Raw genomic sequence first — 6,000 nt, 5'->3', positions numbered from 1 at the left:
TATAATACCAACCAGCAAATACATAGACAGTGCCCACTCTATAATACCACCCAGCAAGTACATAGACAGTGCCCACTCTATAATACCACCCAGCAAGTACATAGACAGTGCCCACTCTATAATGCCACCCAGCAAATACATAGACAGTGCCACTCTATATTAACAACCAGCAAATACATAGACAGTGCCCACTCTATAATGCCACCCAGCAAATACATAGACAGTGCCCACTCTATAATGCCACCCGGCAAATACATAGACAGTGCCCACTCTATAATACCACCCAGCAAGTACATAGACAGTGCCCACTCTATATTGCCACCACCCAGCAAATACATAGACAGTGCCCACTCTATAATACCAACCAGCAAATACATAGACAATGCCCACTCTATAATACCAACCAGCAAATACATAGAAAGTGCCCACTCTATAATACCACCCAGCAAGTACATAGACAGTGCCCACTCTATAATACCACCCAGCAAGTACATAGACAGTGCCCACTCTATAATACCACCCAGCAAGTACATAGACAGTGCCCACTCTATAATGCCACCCAGCAAATACATAGACAGTGCCACTCTATATTAACAACCAGCAAATACATAGACAGTGCCCACTCTATAATGCCACCCAGCAAATACATAGACAGTGCCCACTCTATAATACCACCCAGCAAATACATAGACAGTGCCCACTCTATAATGCCACCCAGCAAGTACATAGACAGTGCCCACTCTATAATACCAACCGGCAAATACATAGACAGTGCCCACTCTATAAAGCCACCCAGTAAATACATAGACAATGCCCACTCTATAATGCCAACAAGCAAATACATAGACAGTGCCCACTCTATAATGCCACCCAGCAAATACATAGACAGTGCCCACTCTATAATACCACCCAGCAAATACATAGACAGTGCGCACTTTATAATGCCACCCAGCAAATACATAGACAGTGCCCACTTTATAATGCCAATCAGCAAATACATAGACAGTGCCCACTCTATAATACCAACCAGCAAATACATAGAAAGTGCCCACTCTATAATGCCTCCCAGCAAATACATGAACAGCACATGAGAAGCACAATTCAGTAGAAGTCTGGGAATCACTACCAATCTTTTAGTCTGTGTGCAGGTAAATATTCAGTGCCCGGCGCCATCCCCCCCAACTACTGCTCAAGGGCAGAACAGACACTAATACAACCCTGCCTGTAGCACACCCTCCAGGGGTATACCTGTGTGACTCCATGTCCCTGACACAGATATATAGCTATTTATGGCTCTTATGTTTGTCCTGGTGCCAGACCATTTCTACTCACATTAACACATTGTCTATACATATATACAGATATCTATATATAGCGTACATATACTGCACTATACAGCGCACAGAAATGATACATTCTCTATGTGTCATGTCCTGGTTCTCAGAATGAATGCAGCGTTTACCTCTTGGTGTCTGGTCAGATTGTCATTGAAGAGTTGTAATTCCTAATATAAGAGGTTTAGGTTCTCATTGATCTGTTATGAATACATGCCCTGAATCAATCCCCGGCTAATTCCCTTCATGTCCCGCTGTCAGTGGTTACAGAAGACAGATGAATGTCTACAAGGCCCCAGTGAGGTCTCTGCATGCACAAACCAGCTCCCAATGCTGCATCTCACAGGCTGCGCAGTGTGATAGGATACCCTGTAGGGGGGCCAGATGGGGTTCCGACAGTCCAGATCCCGACAGTCATTTACCCGACGTCGGGATCCCGACTGTAAAAACACCGACAGACGGGTTCCTGATGGCCACCGGCTATTCTCCCTCATGGGGGTCCACGACCCCTATAGAGGGAGAATATAATAGGTGGTGGGCGTAGCGAGCCAATGTGCCCGCAGCGTGGCGAGTGCAGCGAGCCCGCAAGGAGCTTTGTTGCGCTCGCCATGCTGTCTGAGTCCGGCCAGTCGGGATCCCGACGTCGGGCTAATGACTGTCGGGATCCCGACTGTCGGAACTCTATACCACACCCCCATGTAGTACCATGTAGTCATTTATAATGATGATGACACCATAGTGTCATTACAATGTAAATAGGCACCATGTCAACATCCTCAATTGTCGACAAATCATGCCACATCCGGCTGTTTCGTTTATTTAATTATCAATCTTCCCTCAAAGTTATATAATAAAGATAAGGCGCCTATTGGATTATTTCGCTTGACCTTTACCTTAACATAAAACTGATTACCCCTGGAAATAACTCACACGGACACCTTATCTAAAAATAAACACGCGGACAACCACTGCATAAGTTTAAAGGTCAACAGTGTTTATTGCTGGTATGACCCTTATTGAAAGGGATGGCCAGGAGAGCGCTTGTAGACCAGCTAAGTCACAAACGTTACCAATGGCAGCGACTGCAACGCCCCAACTTTTAACCAGGGCGATGAACCGCCACCATTGAATTCAAAACACAGCCTGCACTGTGACGGTCTTACCAATCCTCCTATTGCATGGTGAGGACAGTTCTAGTAAGTGCCCATCGTCCCCCCTCGGGGGCAGGACTCACCAGCCTTCCTGGCAGAGGGTGGCAATACCGCACAGTGACCTCCTGCACTTCAAACTTGACCGCTGGTCGAGAGCGCCCTCCCGCCAATTTGAAATTAAATTAGTGAAGCCAAATTTGGTGAAGGCCGAAAGGCCGGGTGGTGATTGAGCAAGCAAGGGAGGGAGGGTGGGAATCCGGACTCAAAGAGGAAGTAGAAAGCCAAGACTACCCTTTATATAACCTGCCCAAGCTACCACCCATTCTACACCTGATTGGCTGCACCTAACTGCCGTGGATTCTGGGGTAAGAAACTTTATCGACTACCTTTATCTGACAATCACAAAATCCCCAGGCTCTTAAATGCCCTCGTGCCTAGGCAGCCGGAAGTACAGTATATAGCGGGATGGGATGGGTGTGTGTCTGGGGCCTTTACTGCTAGAGTTTACATCTTTTTCCAGTAATGAGCCAATGATAAATCACATTCCGCAATACAGGACACAATTCCCCACAAACCCCATTCCTAGAAGTAGTAATTCACCATTCTGAGCTTCAGGGGGTATGTTTACTAAGGGGGGTATTCTAGTTCACTCGAAAACACTCTCTAATGGACAAAACCATGTGCACTGCAGGTGGGGCTGATGTAACATGTGCAGAGAGCGTTAAGGTGCGTACACACGGAGCAATATGATTGCTAGCAATATATTGCCCAGTAATCACATTGCTCAGTGTCCTGTTACATCAGCGACCAGAGATGGTCGCTGATGAAAATGTCACACTGCCGGGAGAAGAGGCAGGGGAAGTCGCTGGTGGGAGGAGCAAGCTCCTCCCACCAGTGACCTTTCAGGGGCTGAAACGGGAGTGCGCACACGGCGATTTATCCAATTGCTGGCAATATGGTTGCTGAGCGACCATATTGCCAGCTATAAATGACCGTGTGTAAATAGCTTTAGATTTGGGTGGGGTTTGTATCTCAAACTGATATCTATATTGCAGTGTTAAAATAACGCAGGCAGTATTTACCCTGCACAGAAACATTAAAACACCCAAATCGAAATCTTTCTGCACGTTACATCCGCCCCACTCGCAGTGCACATGGTTTTGTCCATTAGAGAGTGATTGTGCCTTTGCGAGTGAACTAGAATAACCCCCTAAGTGTGTTTTTTTTTAGAAGTGGAGATGTTCAGATATTTGGGGGGATTTTTCCCTTTTTTTTTTTAAACGGCAATCAGTTACACTGCAAAATCAACCTGGTATATTGCCAGTGATCATATTGCTTCGTGTGTACACAGCTTTTATGGCAGTCCTGCTCCTGCAGACAGAAGCATCGCTGTTCATTTTTAATGAGGTTTTCTCTGGACGCTGTGGGCACTTTGTCAGTCTGCATTGTGCAGGGAGCTTGTGACTTGCTGCAGGGGTGTGATATACAGCAAGCCTTGTGTCCAGGGCTCCGCTGGGGATACATGATATATATAGCAGGTGTCAGGGAAGCCATGGGGGTGGGGGGGGGGGGGGGGAGGGGGATGTCTCTGGCCAGCAGGTAAACTATCAACTCTCCTGTCCTAAAATATTTCCAGCAAGTTTATTGGGTACTCTTTACCTAGAAGGGCGCCAGCGATTGAAATCGCGGGCATTGGGGGTAAAAAATTGCGGCCATCGCGGGTAAATCGCGGGTACATTAAAATCGGGTACCCGCGATGACCGCGATTTTCCCATAGGGATCAATGTTAAAAACGGTAATTGACCGCGATTTTAATGTTAAATGCCTCAATGCCCGCGATTTGGCCATAGGAATCAATGTTAAATGGGCCACAGAGCCCTAATAGTCACCGTGAACTCTGAAATGGCCCCCACAATTGTTACCGCCACCCCACGATCAACGTCAACCCGAAGCGTGGCGAGCGCAGCGAGCCGGCGAGGGGCGGCGGTACGCGTCCTCCGACCTTTTCATGCCCTACTATCCACGTCGGCGTGGAGTTGAGAATAGAATAGTGTGGCGAGCGCAGCGAGCCACCGAGCCCGAAGTGTGGCGAGCGCAGCGAGCCCCGCGAGGGGACGCGGATACCTTCACAGGTAAACGCGTCCCCTCGCGGGCTTCACAGGTGTCCGCTTTTCACCACGGACACCTGTGAAGCCCGCGATGGGACGCGTATAACTGTGAAGGTATCCGCGTCCCCTCGAGGGGCTCGCTGCGCTCGCCACGCTTCGGGCTCGATGGCTCGCTGCGCTCGCCACACTATTCTATTCTCAACTCCACGCCGACGTGGATAGTAGGGCATGAAAAGGTCGGAGGACGCGTACCGCCGCCCCTCGCCGGCTCGCTGCGCTCGCCACGCTTCGGGTTGACGTTGATCGTGGGGTGGCGGTAACAATTGTGGGGGCCATTTCAGAGTTCACGGTGACTATTAGGGCTCTGTGGCCCATTTAACATTGTTTCCTATGTAAAAATCGCGGGCATTGAGGCATCGAACACTAAAATTGGGTCCAATCTGATTTTTAACATTGGTCCCTATGGGAAATCGCGGCCATCGCGGCCATCGCGTCGCACCCGATTTTTAGTGCATTCGATGGTCGCGATGGTCGCGATGGGCGCCCTTCTAGGTAAAGAGTACCGTTTATTGCTGATCTGGTTTTATTGGTATCTGCTGTAAGACAGGATGGGAAGCAACAGCAGCAGGATAGGTCCAGATATGTGGTCATAATGTGAATGATGGCGCTGGTCTGAATAATAGTAATACCCAGGGCCGTCTTTTCGTATGGGCTTAATGGGCACTTGCCCAGGGGCCCCAGGTGTATAAGGGTCCTATGCTGATAGCTGAGGATCCCCTTTTTCCAGGGATACCAGAATTTTGAAAATCGGCCCTGGGGAACTGGAGATATCCAACTTCAAAGCAGCAGTCCACATCCGACCTGTTAATTGCAATTCCCAGTCATATTTCTCAGGTTCTCTCTGACTTAAGCCTGCCATACCTCTACAGATCGATTGTCAGATTGGGCTGGTTGGAACAAAATCCTGGTAATATATGAGAGCAAATGACAATTGACCATTTGCTTCTAAATGCTGGGAAACTGCCAAACTGTCATTCAGATATTACCAAGTTTTTGCTCCAACTAGCCCACACTGACAATCGATCTGTAGTTGTAGGGCCACCTTTAGAGTTTTTCAAAATAGTATATTCCAAAGGCTGGGACTCTCCCCTTTCTGTCGACACTAGCGGCTTGTCTTTATCATGCCCAGAACCAGAGATATCAGCCTTCCAGCAGCCGGACCCTGCTCCAGCTCCAAATGTCTGGTGTACAGTTTTATATTTTTATCAATGGATTTCTCTGGCTCCTGATCTCTGATCCCCAAGTTCCCAGCATCTCCTGAAAGTTGGGACTCTAGGTTTTTATACTATTGAAGGCTAAGAAATCTATTTCCAGATGATGGCGATATCTGCAGTCAAACAAGCTGCC

This window comes from Crinia signifera, chromosome 11, assembly GCF_055691185.1.
Source record: "Crinia signifera chromosome 11, ASM5569118v1, whole genome shotgun sequence".
NCBI lineage: Eukaryota > Metazoa > Chordata > Amphibia > Anura > Myobatrachidae > Crinia > Crinia signifera.
Note: the sequence above shows the minus strand (reverse complement) of the source record.